We start from the raw sequence: 14,370 nt of genomic DNA, 5'->3' as shown, positions 1-14,370 counted from the left end.
CTGCTCCGCGGAGCAGTGTCGCTAATAGGATTCGCTGAGCCTTTGGGGTGTTTGTGGTGCCGCAGCTATTGCAGGAACTGAGGGGCTGCTCATTTGTGGGGAATGAATAATGTATTTGTGTTTTCGGATGACTTACTCCTTCATCACAGATACAGCGGCCGAGCTCAGCATGCTATGTTGGCTACTGAGTAAATGACTTGAGCAAGAGAACTGGCCTTCATCCCCGCGGCCCTGGGCGCCCCTTTCCTGGCTCTTGGTTGAAGGCTGCGTTTGGGGGGAACCAGATCTGCCCCCCTCGGGCCACTTTCCTGTCTGTGGGGAAATTGTGCTTTCTCTGCTGGTCTCCTGCTTCAGTGAGCATGGCCCCCAGCTGGCTTGGGGGTGTCTAGAGTCCAAGCTGTGTTTGGTCACAGTCGCCCTTGAAAATGTCCCATTTGCACAAATGCCTGTGCCTGGGTTGCTCCCTGCTTTGGCTCCCGACATCGCCCTTCACAATGCCATCCTTCCCGCCCAGCCCGCCCAGCCGGTCTTCCTCCAAGCCCACACCCGAGAGCCCACCAGGGCTCTGTGTTCAAAAGCGACATGAAGCCCAGTGTCACAAGCCCTCCGTGGTCCGGCCCCGTTGTTCCTCTGCAGCCTCACCCCACGTCTCGTCTCGGAGCTGCCAGCTCCCCGGTTCATTCATCAAGCAGGGACCAAGAGCCCCCCATGCCCCAGGCGCCGTGTCAGGGGTTGGCTGGGAGACGCGGGAGCAAGACCCTGCTGTTCCAAGGGGCGGGGAGCCCCAGAAGAAGGGTTCCAGGCAGGCCTCAGAGACCCCCAGGGCTCTGGGGACGCTGGGGACCAGGGAGGGTTGATGGCAGGGAGGCTCAGAATTGTTGGCGTCTTTCATCTGCCACACCTGCGGGAGAGGCTGGGGTCCCCAGAGGTAAACCACCCCGGGGTTGGGGGGCATGGGACCACCAGCGCCTTCAGTGGGGGCGAGAGGCCGGCACCTGGAGCCTGGCCTGAGGGGGCCGCTCTGCAGGCAGCCTGGCCCGGAGCCCCTCTGTCCACCCACCCTTCTCGCCCCTACACGGACCCCACCTCAGCCCTCCCCTTTGCACTGCCTTCCACTTCCCGACTTCTGGGGCTGCCCTCCTGGCTCTTTCGTCGATCCCTGAGGGCAGAGTTGGGTCTTTGGCATCCCTATGGCTGGTGGGGGACACGTGGCCTACAGGCCAGCTAGTCTCCGTGGGCACAGTTCCACCTGCCTGGGTGGCCTTGAGAACGTGGCTTCCTGTCTCTGAGCTGGGTTTCCCCACCCATCTTGGGGCAGTGACCCCAAGAGTAGGACGAGGTGTGGATGGGCCCAGAGGTCCTGAGGCAGAGCTTTAACGGCTGCTGTTAGATCCCGGGGTCGGGCGTTGGAGCTGCATGAGGGTCCTTGGGATTCACTGCTTCCCGGGGTCCTCGAAGCTGCTTCCGGGCGTCCAAGAGCAGGAGGGAGAAGCAGCCCCAGAAGGACAGGTGACTTGCCCAAGGCCACGCAGCAGTAAGTCAGAGTCTAAATCTGACGTGCTCTGGGCTACATGCCTGGGAAGGGGAGCTTGGTACCCCTCCGCCCCCTGTTCCTGGCGCTCTGAGTACCTGCTGTCCCAGAGGCCTCCAGGCGGGGAATAGGTTTCCTGTCCTCTGCCACCTGGTCAGCCCTGTGGTTATGAGAGGAGGGGACTTTGGGTTGGCAGGTGCAGTAAGGGTGCCCTCACACCCCCCTCTCCAGCTGGGTCTGCATCTGGAGAGCAGAGAGCCGGGCTGTCCCCATGCTGCAACCTTGGCCCCCGTCCTCCGGTGACACCTTCCTTGGATCCTGCTTCAGATGCCAGGCAGAGCGGCAGGGGGACTGGCCAGAGGCCACTCCTACAAGTCTGGGACCAGCCTCCTCCCTGGGAGGAGCAGCCACCTTGACCCTTGATGGAGGACATGGGGCAGCCTCCTCCAGGCAGGACAGTGCCTCAGCCCACTTCCCTGAGTTGGAGTCCGGAGCCCACGTTCCCCTCCTCTCCTGGCTCTGGGGCTCCAGGCAAGACCCTGAGCTTGTCTGGGCCTCGGTGTCCTGGTGCATGAAGCAGGGGGAGACTGATTTGCTGTGCCCGCCCCAGGCTGTCCTGGAGGCCGGCTGGTGTCACGTCATGCGTGTGGACCCGTGGCGGCCGTTCACCCGACGCGGAATGCCCGCGCTCTCCTGTGTCACGGACTGTCGTGGAAAAGGGCAGTCTTGACAGCCTGTCCCAAAGCTTTTCTCTTGCTCCTCCGACCTCATTATTAACAAACTTCGCAGGGCGTTGAAGGGAGAGGCCTGTGGCCTGGCCCATGGGCTGTGTGACAGAGCCTGAGCACCGGGAGTCTGCGTGTGCCCGGCAAACCCAGGTGCCTGCGTGCCCCCCACCACGAGTTTGGGGTCCCACTTACGTTTCCCCTGCGGCCGCCTCATTGTTGGGATGTTGGCAGAGGCTCGATTTTTCTTGGTCCGACCGAACAGGATGCGCCTCCCGACACGGCCGGAGAGGAACACCAGGGCGGCGATCCTGCGGCCTCTAGTCCAGGGCTCAGGGGCATCAGGGAGCTGCGGGGTTGGGGGCGGCAGCGACTAGGATGCGGGAGGTTCCAAGGATTCTGTTCGTGGGCATTAAGCCGTTTTATCTGCTTTCCTGGAGAGTCGAGAGTGAACAGACTTGAATTTGATGTCTCCAGAAAATGTACTTCGTGGAGAGAGACCTCAGTTCCTTGCTGCCCCTCAGGCCAGGGGCTCTTAGAAGCCCTTCTCCAGGGCCTGGTATTTTGGTAGTATTCTCTCGTTTTCAAAATTCTTCTGCCACAGCGGTGCTTAAACTAAAACTTTTTTTTTTTTTTTTTTTTTTAACCAAAAGGCTCAGGTGGGAAAATCAAAGGACCCCTAAAGGCTAAGCGGTTTGGAATAGAAGAAATCTGGACTTCAGCTGGATCATTTTCTGAAATGCATTTCATGTCATCTTGTCCTGTGGTTACTCCATGAAAGTAAGATTTCCACAGCTAAACCCACGGGGGGAGTCAGGCATGCCGCTATGCCCCCCTCAAAGTTGAGTACATAAATCTGAGTCACAAAGATTTGAAGGCAAATAAACCGGACAGGGATGCCTGAGCGGCTCAGTCGGTTAAACGTCTGGCTTTGGCTCAGGTCATGATCCTAGGGTCGTGGGATCGAGCCCTGCGTTGGGGTTCCCTGTTCAGAGAAGCAGAGCCTGCTTCTCCCTCTGCCTCTGCTCCTCCTGCTTGTGCTCTCTCTGTCTCTCACAAATAAATAAATAACATCTTTAGAAACAAACAAACCAGTCATATGTTAGAGGGTCTGAGAAGTCCTGCAGTAAAGAAACCAATTTAACTCTGTGGCAGGACGTAATTTGCACATGTCCGTGACCAGGAGCCTTTCTTACCTTTCACATTCTGTGAGTGCAACTAAGGTCTTTTAGTGGAACAGTGGAGCCCCGGCGAGGATGAGACGCGGTCGTATTTTCCTTCGGAAGGGTATAAGGCATCTCGCGTCAGTTCGGACTCTGTTGAAAGGGGTAGAAAAAACGGTCCCAAAGTGGGTTAAAGCAAACAAGGTTAATTCAGTACCTCACAACACGGAGGGGTCCTGGCTGGACTGGGTGGGGACATGGCCAGGCTCCCGGATCTCTACTGCTGTGCTGCCCCTGTTCTCCGAGCCCCCGTGTGCCCCCTGCTGGCCCACTCTCTGTGGCTGAGGGTGGCGGGACGTCTGGTCATTCGTGGTGAGGGACAGAGCCCGATTGTGCTGGGAAAGCGAGGGAGTCCCCTTCGGGTCTGATGCGTTGGGAATGCTGGCAGTGTGGCACCGAGGATGATTGCTGTAGGAGGGAATAGATGCTGGGCGGGGGGGGGGCACACAGTCCAAGTGCCATTTCCTTGGTTCCTTTTTCTGTTGTCCTGGCGAGGCGGACGGGGTGGGGGGGGGACAGTCTTAGAACACGCGCTAAAGACCTGGGTGCTGACCTGAGAGAGCGGGACAGGAGGAGTGTGCGGGGGGTGTTGACCGGGTGCCCCTGTTCCGCTGGGCAGACTGGAGAGAGACCCATCATCGCTGCGGGGAAAGGAAGGCAGAGGCTCTTAGCTGGACCAGTGATGTGGCTGCTGAACTCCGAGGGGCCCTGGGAGTTCCACTAGCACGAGCGCCCCGAGGGCTACCCCGGCCCTTCGCTTTTCGGTGCTCCTCCTTTTTCCGGATCTCTGAGAATCTCTGACTTTCCCAATGATCACACACAACCCCTGGCCGCCGTGGCTTGGTTCTGAGACGCTCCTTATGGCTGGCCTCGCTGACAGAGGACATCAGGTATTATTTATCGTAAAGAGGGGAGACCCTTCCCTTGCGAGGTGAGGTGGCGGTCAGAGGGATTTCCCTTCTCCCCACCCCGGACCAGCTGGCGGTCCTTTATGGACGTTCTAGCGTAATCTCTGTGTGTTTATTTATTTATTTTTTGCCTTTTGACCCCTTTCCCTCACTGTTCCTGCCCCACTCCCATTTGTGCCTTGGAAAGTCAGCCCTTTCAAGGCAGACTCAGCTTGACAAAACTCAGGAATCCCCAGTGCCTGGCACAGAGTAATTTCTTATAAATTTCAGCCTAGTACGTGGTTGGCTGGTGTTGTGCGGAATGGAGGCTGGCCGCTCGTAACACAGGGCCGTTGCTTCATGGACGTTCATGTCTCCCAGGGAGAGACATGTCCCTGGACAGATGTGACAGCCGTGCTCAGGTGAGGAAGGTGGGGTACAGAGAGGCTGGCCAGCCTGGGGGGTCATGGCTGAGCTGGCTTGCTGTCTTCCCACCGTTTCACAGGTGACAGGTGACGAGAAGACACCCCTGGCCTATGGCCTCAGCCAGGCTGGGGAGTGCTGGGAATCCTTCAGCCCTGCCTGGGGTGGGCCAGGGGGATGCAGGGATGACAGGGGGTGCTTTGCCCTCTTTGCTTGGCTTTTCGGTGAGGTTTCACTTGTGTGCATTTAAGTATGCATTTTCCCAAGAGGAGACAGCGCCCAGAAGCCCCCTCATGACTTTCTAATCCTTACCCCGTCAGGCATAGCCAGTCTCTGTTTCCATCACTGTGCACTTGTTTTCCGTGCGTTCATTCTTCTCGTAGATGGAACCCTAGAACATGGAGTATTGTGTGTTGGGCGCTTTGCTCAGTGCCCTGTTGGAGATGTGTCCAGGTCGTGCCGCTGAGGTTCATTCTGATGCTTTGTGTTCTCCCGTCGGTATGAACACCCCACAGTTCATTCACTGGTCTGTTGCAGACGGACTTGGGCATTTCCAGCGGGGGCCATGACACATCTTGTGTTTTGGTGGACGTGTGCCCATCCTGCCGCTGGGAATAGAGCAAGAAGCTGAGCTCCTAGTGTATGCGGTGTGTGCGGGCACCTTGGTAAATAACTCAACAGTTTCTCAGAGCGGTTGGAGAGAGGCTCCTTCGGTTTTGTGGCAGGATCACAAACCCCTGGTGATGGGAGCGGCCTCGGGGGCTACCGCCAAACAGCGGACACACTCACTGGAAGTCGGGGAGGCCGTTGGTCACCATGCAGTGGCCCAGGTAACCAGGGGGCTGGTGCCAGGCCACTTCCCCTGGGTGTCCTTTCCAGCCCTGCTCCCCTCTCTGAGACTTGTGGCCTGGGTGGGGTCCCCTCGGGAGGGCACGCAGCCTCTTACCGTCCTTGAACCGAGCCGTGGAGGAAAATGCCTCTCGCAAGCGGCTGTTATGCGAAACGTCTGTGCACGAGCATTCTGCGAGCGTCCTGCCTCACACCTGGGGACCGTGTTGGAATTCGTCGTTCCTAAGACTCCTGTGTCCCCTCAGACATAGTCATAATCCAAAACCCATCCATCTGGACTCCAGACCCCACTCTATTTTCCTCCCTCGGGGACTTTGCTCTCTAATGAAGTTAGAGTTCAGGATATATTAAAATAATTTGTCAGCTCTTGAGCACACATCCGCCCCTGGTGTGAACGGCGGGAGAGGCCGTTGGGTTCTCTGCGGGTCCCAGGTGGGGTGGGAAGTCTAGGTCCGGGTGTGAGGAGGCGTCAGGCACTGAAGGAAGATGCTTTCTAGCAGTTTCCTCAGGACTGGCCAGCAAGGTCAGTGGGCACTGCATCCCTCCTTGTGTGGGTCCAGGAACTGGGCCCAAAAGGCCCCCAGAACTGTAACTCCTTACATGGGGCAGGGAGAGGGGCTGCCTGGGCCATTTCGGGAGCTGAACTGAGCGTTCAGTGCCGTGTCCCTCCCTGAGTGTGTATCCCGAGAGACCTCCCCCGCTTCCTGCTGTGCACTGGGTCATGCCCTTGACTGCAGAGTGATGGCGTGAGCTTGTGCTGGGCCCACCCCAGACGTGGGGCGCACATCTGAGCGTACCCAACTGGCCGTGGGCTCAGAAGTGGAGCTGTTGTCCCTGCGTCTCACACACGCGTCGGGCACGCACGCAGCTTGTGTGTGGAGTACATTCTGTGTCTGGCGGGGGGTCTCCGAGGCAGGGCTGCAGCTCAGCCTGCGACATGTGCCTAGGGGACACATCCCGGGGTTCGAGGCCACCGGGCTCTGGTGGGTAGCCCTGCGGTTTGCCTACCTGCTCCTGTGAGCCTGCTCTTTGCCCTTCGGTCCGAAGACCTTGACCTGGAGTCCTTCGCCCCCACCCCAAACGGCTTTGTTGAAACGTAACTCACATGCCATATAATTCACCCATTTAAAGTACATGATGCACAAATAAGTAAATCAAAATCAAGTACACAATGCGATGGGTTTTAGTACATTTACACGTATGTGCAACCATCCCTACGGTCAGTTTTAGAATACTTCCATCGCGCCGAAAGGAACCTCCCATCCCCTTTGGCCGTCCCTTCTACCTCCCCATCCCCCAGCCCTGAGAAACCGTGAATTTCTGTCTCTAGAGATTTCTTATCTGGACACTTTATGTAATGCGATCGTGTCATATTTATCCTTCTGTGTCCGATTTTTTTTCACTTGGCATAATCTTTTCAGGATTCAGCTGTGTTGTAACATGTGTCAATTTCATTTCTTTTTATGGCTGAATAATATTTCACCATATGAATATGCCACGTTCTGTTCTCATTCATCTGTTGATGGACATCTGGGTTGTTTCCACCTTTTGGTTATTATGCGCAGTGCTGCTGCAAACATTGTGTAGGAGTCTTTGTGTGGCTCTGTGTTTTCCTATCTCTTGGGTATATGCCCAGGAGCCAAGTTTCTGGGTTACATGGTGACTATATGTTTAATCATTTGAGGAACTGCCAGACTGTTTTCCAAAGCAGCTGCTCCATTAAATTCCTAATAGCAATGTATGAGGGTTCTGATTTTTCCAAATCCTTGTCAGTGCTTGTATAGATTTGACTTTTTAATTTCTAGAAATCTTAGCAGGTGTGAAGTGGTATCTCATTGTGCTTCTGATTTGTGTCTCTCTAATAACTAATGATGTTGAGAATCTTTTCATGTGTTTTATTGGTCTTTGTATGTCTTCTTAGAGGACTGTCTATTCACAACCTTTGCCCATACTTTAATTGGTTTATAAGCCTTTCTGTTGAATTATAAGGGTTCTTTATATATTCTAGATACAAGTCCTTTATCAGTTATATGATTTGCAAATATGTCCACCCATTTTGTGGGTTGTCTTTTCATTTTCTTGTCTGTGTCCTCTAAAGCACAAATCTTAAATTTTGATGAATTCCAATTTATTTATCTTATGTGGTTTTTTTTTTTTTTTTTGCTTTTGGTGTTGTATCTAAGAATCCTTTGCCAAATCCAAAATTATGAAGATTTAACCTTATGGTTTTTTTCTAAGAGTTTTATAGTTTGGGTTCTTGCATTAAGTTCTCTGACCCATTTTGAGTTAATTTTCTATATGATGTGAAGTAAGGGTCCAGCTTCATTCTTTTGCATGTGGCTATGTTGTCCCATCACCATTTGTCTACAAGATACTCTTTCCCTATCGGCTGGCTAGTCGAGGCACACTGGTTCCAAATCAGTTGACCAAAGATGTGTGGGTTTATTTTTGGATCCTTAATTCTGTTTCATTGATTCTGATTTATGGGCCAATACCATACTATCTTGGTTATTATTGCTTTGCAGTAAGTTTTGAAATTGAGAGGTGTGACTCCTATGTTCTTGTTCTTTAGGATTGTTCTGACTACCCTGGGTCCCTTGCAATTCCATATGAAATTTAGAATCAGCTTGTCAGTTTCTGCAAAGAAGTAAGCTGGGATTCTGATGGGGGATTGTATCGAATCTATAGATTAGTTTGGGGAGTATTGCCATCTTAATAATGTTAAGTCCTTCTGATTCATGAGCATAGGATATTTTCCCAATTATTTAGATCTTCTTTTTTCCCCCCAACAATATTTTATATGTTTTCAAAGTATAAATTCTGCACGTCTTTTGTTCCTATTCTATTCTTTTTGATGCTATTACTAATGGAATTATTTTCTCAATTTCATTTTTGGGTTTTTCATTGCAACTATATGGAAATGCAGTTGATTTTTTTTTTCAAGATTATTTGTTTATTTATTTGACAGAGAGAGACACACATGGGAGAGGGGAACACAAGCAGGGAGAGTGGGAGAGGGAGAAGCAGGCTTCCCGTTGAGCAGGGAGCGAGATGCGGGGCTCCATTCCAGGACTCTGAGATCATGACCTGAGTCAAAGGTAGATGCCTAATGACTGAGGCACACAGGTGCCCTATGACTGATTTTTGTATATTGATCATATATCCAGCAACCTTGCTAAAGTGTTAGGCTTTTTTTTTTTTTTTTTTTTTAGTGGAATCTTTAGGATTTTCTATATACAAGATAATGTCATCTGCAGATAGAGATCATTTTACTTCTTTTCTAATCCTGTACTTCATTTTCTTGCCTTATTAGCCTGGTTAGAACCTCTAGGATATTGTTGAATAGAAGTGGTGAGAGCGGGCAATCTTGTCTCAGTGCTCATCTGAGGTAGAGAGCATTTCGTCTTTCACCATTAAGTAGGATGTTGGCCTCGTCAGGTTGAAGAAATTCCCTTCTATTCCTAGACTATTTAGTGTTTTTATTATGAAAGTGTTGGATTTTGTCAAGTACCTTTTCTGCATCAATTAAGCGTGTGATTTTTGCTTTTTACTTTTATTGATAAGCTATACTTCACGGATTGATTTTCCGATGGTAAACCAACCTTGCGTTCCTGAGATAAATCCCAGTTGGTCATGGTGTAAAATTCTTTCTATTCTTCAGGTCACTGGTTTTGGTACACTAGTGCTTTGTTGATTTTTGTTTGTTTTTGCATCTGTGTGCATTAGAGACCGGTCTGTATCTTCTCTGCTGAAGTCTGTCTGGTTTTGATATCAGGTAATACTGGCCTTATAGGACAAGTTGGGAAGTGTTCCCTCTTATTCTATTTTTTTTGGAAGAATTTGTGAAAATTGGTATTGATTCTTTCGATGTTTGTGGAATTCAGCAGTGAAGCCCTTTGGGTCTGGGCTTTTTTGTGTGCGAGTCGCACTTTGCTTGCTGATTCCATCCAGTGCCTCGTCCGTCATAGGCATTTCGGAGGGTCTCCTTTGTTCCAGCTTGTCTATTCTTCTCGGGGAAGGGGTGGTGTCCGGGTCTCTCCACCGGCTCCGAGTCCTAGAAGCACATTCCTTCTGCTCTTTCGGTCACTGTTCTCATTCACTGACTCTTCTGTGTGCCAAACACGTTTCTGTGCATTAGCTCGTTTAGTTTTTACAAGAACTGGGTGCACCAGGTGAGGGCGATTATCACCTCCCTTTTACGTACCTAGAAACTGAGGCAGAGAGAAGTTAAACAGTGGGTCAGGGTCACACCGCCGGGCACAGAAGAGCTAGGATTCGAGCCAGGCGGTCCGGCCACACAGCCCTCTCCGGTGTCCTCCCTGCTCTCCTGAGGCCCTGCTTTCTGCTAGGAGCTGGGAGTACAAAAGTAGGTCAGACCTGATCGTTGCCCAAGTGACTCCCCAGGAACCCCAAACCTGAGAGAAGGCGGTATCTTATGTCTAACATGAGCAAGGGGCTGGGGAAGGTGGGGTGTCAGGAAGGACCCCATGGGGCAAGTGATGTGGGAAGCGAGCTTCGAAGGACGGTCCAGTTCAGGGGTGCTTGTGGCTTTTGTCCAGGCCTTTGTCTTTTCGTGTCTCGTCTCTCCCAGGTCCTCAGCAGAAGGGCCTCACAGAGAACCTTACCCTGGGATGCTGATGGCCGAGACTCCCCACTGGCGGGAGTCTGGAGCAGTGGGACTGTGCCCCGTGTGTCTGTTTGAATCACCCAGGCCTCTGCACTTAGCCCTTCTGGAGAGGAAGAGGCCGAGCATTTAATGCAAGACGATTGCTGGACAGAAATCAGGAGCCGCCAGACATAACTCAACATAATTATTTCTGCATAATGACTTCTGCTACTTGATTCAGTCTTGAGCAACGACTGTAATCTTTATCTGTCACGGAAAGCTGGTGGCTCGGGAGCCCCTGTGGCTCAGCGATAGAGCCCGGAGGAAATTTGCAATTTGAGTTAATGGAGTGTTCCCAGGCAGCTGGGGAGACAAAGGCTTCAAGGCCTCCAGAATGATGGACCCTCCTCTGGTGAGGAAGCCTGATGGCAGTGCCAGCCGGCCTCTGAGGGGACACAGCCCACAGGCTTTGTCGCAGATGGGGAAACAGAATGGCAGAGATGACAGGGCGTGCCCAGGTCACAAGGCCACTTAGCGGCAGAGGCACACCCGGAAACAGAGCTTCTCCTCCTCTGCTCTCTTGCCACACAGAACTTTCCCGAACGAGCTGGTGCGTGCCTCTGGGACCGGAAGAGCTTCAATGGAAGGTGTCTGTGTGGACCAGGAATGTTCTCAGCTGGCACTTGGGGCCCTGAGCTGGTAACTGAGCATGTTGACTGTTGAGGGCTGCCCCCAGGAGACTGGAAGTGGTAGGGCCTTTGTAGCGGACAGGCAATTGACCTTGACCCAAGCGCGGTCCAGGGGCATGAACCATGCAGTGCGTGTGGTGGCTGAATGTGTCCTGGAGGGCAGGGTCTCCCTGAGAGGGCTAAGGGCTGGGGGAGCCCCTGCTCTGGCTCTAGGCTCCCCTGACTCACAGGGGCGCCTTCTCACAGTCTCCTAGAAGCTCCTGTAACTAACGGAGAGAGCAGGCCTGGGTTTGGGGATTGGCATTTTTGGCATCCCACTTAGCCACCTCTGACCGCGGCAAATGTCCCCAAGTATGTTTGCCCCTCTGTGAACTGGGGGTTAGAATGGGCTCTCCCTGCGAGGACTGCTAAAAGGGTGGAACTCAAGGCTTCTAGCACATTCTGCTGCTGGCTCTGTTACTGGGTTTTGCAAAGGTGACCTTGGGGAGGGCCCTTGACCCCATCTGGACCTGATTTTCCCTGAGTGTCAAAGCAGGGTTTATAGAGCCACAAGATGGCTTAGCTAAGATCATGGACTTGAAAGTGCCTTTAAAAAATATGGGACAAGGGGGAGCACAGAGGACTTTTGGGGAAGTAGAACTTCTCTGTATGATACTGTCATGTGGACATATGTCATCACACACCCGTCTAGACGCACAGAAGGAACACCAGTGAGAGTGGGTGCCACCTATGGATTTGGGGTGATGTGTGTCGACCTAGGATCATCAGCTGTCAGAAACGTGCCGCCATATGGGCATGCCGATCCTGGGGAAGGCTGCTCATGTTTGCCGTGAAACATTGAACTGCTCTAAAAATAAAGTCTATTAAAAAATACATTATATAATGGAATAAAATATATACATAAATATTTGAAATACCGTATACACATATATGTGTGTCTGTATACGTGTGTGTGTGTGTGCGTGTGTGTGTGTGTGTGTGTGTGCGTGTGTGTGTGTGTCAGTGGCTCTGTCTAAAAGCTCAGTGACCTTCCTGTGGGAATTTCTGGTGGGAAGATGTATGACTTTTCTACTCGAGGCCTCAGAGCCCAGTGGGGAGTTTAAATAACGGACTTGGCTTAGAAGTTCTGTATTGGTGACTTGGGATAGGATTTTAACCCTGAGGCAAGTGCGCTCTGCTTCTGGGAACGTCTATGTGATGCCTCTGGGGGCCCTCATTTGTCAAATGTTGATTACTTATTGAGTGCCACTGTATACCCGCCGCCAGAAGCAGAGGCAGTCCCTTCCGGCCCTCCCGCCTCTCCGAGCCGGTTGGAGGAGACGCAGCCCCTCCTTCTGCAGGAGCAAAGGCGCGAGGGGCGCCCCGCTCGCACCTGTACCGTCCAGGGTAGGAGACAACCACGGGTTACAGGAAAAGAACTGGGAAGTGTGCTTAGATTAGGAAGAAGAATGGGGTTTCAGGCGAAGAGACGCCATGACAGGGGACTGGGGCTCGAGAAAGAGCCAGCCAGAGGGGAAGGCGGCTGCGAGAGCCCAGGACGGTCTGGGCTCCGTTCTGGCTCTGCCGCTTGGAAGATACATGCCCTTGAGCGAGTAGTTCGCTTCTCTGAGCCTCAGCTTCCCCACCTGGAAACTGGGGTCAGTCGTTACATCTACCTCATAGGGCCGTTGGGAGGATCGAACTGGCCAGTGCAAATAAGTGCCCAGAAAGTTCTTAGCGCGGCCGTTGGTGACCACGAGAACATTGTATTTACACACCCCGTCCAGGGTGCAGCCTGTTCACAAGAAGGGGTGAAGGAGGAGGTCAGCTCTGTTGGCCACGCAGGCAGGGTGTGTGGAATGTGCTAGAAGCTATTGGTGTGAGGATTGGAGGGGGTGGGGGAGTGGTTTGGGCCACCCAGGACGCCCACGGTGCCTGGGCGTCTCTTCTCACAGTGACCCTGTGACTCCGAGTGGTTGGTTCTTGGCTCCAGGTAGCTTGAGGTTGCTCAAGGTTGGCGACGCCCTTGGGCCGTTTCTGCATGCCGGGGTGGGAGCTTGTCTGCGGGAGCCCCTTTGAGCCTGCTCTGTGCCAGGCCGTGGTGTGCACGATCCCGGGGCCCTGATGGTGACCATGTGGGTCAGAGCGTTGGGACAGGCCCAGTGACTCAGTGACACTGCCAGCACCCCAGCCCCAGGTGTGCGGACCGCAGAGGCCGGCCTGGCTTTTGCTCCAACATGTGGCAGTCAGCCACGGCGTGGCTGGCATCTCCCCCGGAGACTGCTCCCAACAGGACTGCAGCAGGGCAGCAGGGACATATGCTCATGGCCCTTGCCCTCAAGGGCTGGACCTTCCTGTGCTCTCTGTGGGGCTCACAAAAGCTGTAGTCCCCCCGATAGGCACACAGAAGCCACCAGAAAGGCAATGTGCTCCGGGCCGGGGCTGTACGCACCCTAAATGGGTCATGGTCTCCAGCCTAGACAAGGCTGTGGAACGTGCCCCTGCAGCTTCCTGTCCCGACTGCCTCCACCCCGACTTGGCCTTGGGTAAGTCACTTTGGGAGGCCAGAGGGGCCTGGAAGCAGGGAGGACCTGTCGCTGGGGTGGGGTGAGGTCCTGCCTGTCGCTGCCGTGTGAGGACTTCACCCAGCTCAGTGGGAAGAGACCAGGAGTCGGGGGACAGCTGCCCGGCTGTCCTGACGAGGTGGTCCGGTCACAGACTCTGGGTTGGGAAGAGCCCACCCAGGTCCTGTGGCCATTTTGGTTCTCACCTGAAGCCAGCCAGGTCTTTCTAGTAGGTCGTTTGACCTGCGATGCTTTGATCTGGGAATTAGAACATTCCTGAAGCTTCTATCTCCCAAGCCTTGCCCACCTTCTACCTCCACAGAGGGGGAAGAGCTGCTTTCCCAGGGCCCCAGGGCTGAGCCTCCCCACCACCACCTCCTTTCTCCCCCAGGCCTCGCTGGGGTCTCTGAAACCTTGGGTTCAGATGTCCCCTTCTCTGGTCCCACCCCTGACCCTTCCAGACTTTTCTCTGGCTTCCCAGATTCCTCCCAGATTCCTTCCCAAATTCCTTCCTGCCGCCCCAAGGGCCTGACCAGCCTTCTCACTCACAGCCCCACACCCCTCCTGCCCTCCAGTAGCACAGCAAGCCCTTGCCGGGCCCGGCCCCCAAACCTGGAGCCCAGCTGCTGTCCTCTCAGACAAGGGGTCAAGTCCACAGTAATTTGCATGACCTACAAGCCCTTGGTCTGTTTGAACCCACCACCCTCCGGGCCCCATCTCAGACCACTGCTTGCTTCGGGTTCTTGTGAGAGCAGAGGGCCTGTAATGTTGAACGTGCCATCCAGCCCGCAGGCCTTTGCTCACTGGCAGCCTCTGCGTAGACCCCTGTCCCCTTTCTTGGCCTGGCCCACTCCTGTCCAGCCTGTACAGCGGAGCTCAGAGGTTTCACCCTTT

The 14,370-nt window shown here is 53.6% G+C and overlaps 1 protein-coding gene across 3 annotated transcripts in view; it reads left to right on the top strand.

Annotated features, from left to right (window-relative positions):
• HPCAL1 (hippocalcin like 1) overlaps positions 1 to 14,370 on the top strand; it is a 110,159-nt gene that overhangs the window by 71,147 nt on the left and 24,642 nt on the right. The window contains exon 3 of one of the 3 annotated variants that reach the window (XM_059132650.1): positions 2,910 to 3,036. The exons of the other annotated variants lie outside the window; for them this stretch is intronic. The gene's annotated coding sequence lies outside the window, so the exon portion shown is untranslated. The remainder of the gene's footprint in view (positions 1 to 2,909; positions 3,037 to 14,370) is intronic. 3 annotated transcript variants of the gene reach the window in all.

This window comes from Mustela lutreola, chromosome 9 (genome assembly GCF_030435805.1).
Source record: "Mustela lutreola isolate mMusLut2 chromosome 9, mMusLut2.pri, whole genome shotgun sequence".
Lineage (NCBI taxonomy): Eukaryota > Metazoa > Chordata > Mammalia > Carnivora > Mustelidae > Mustela > Mustela lutreola.
This window is presented reverse-complemented; position numbering and strand designations above follow the sequence as displayed.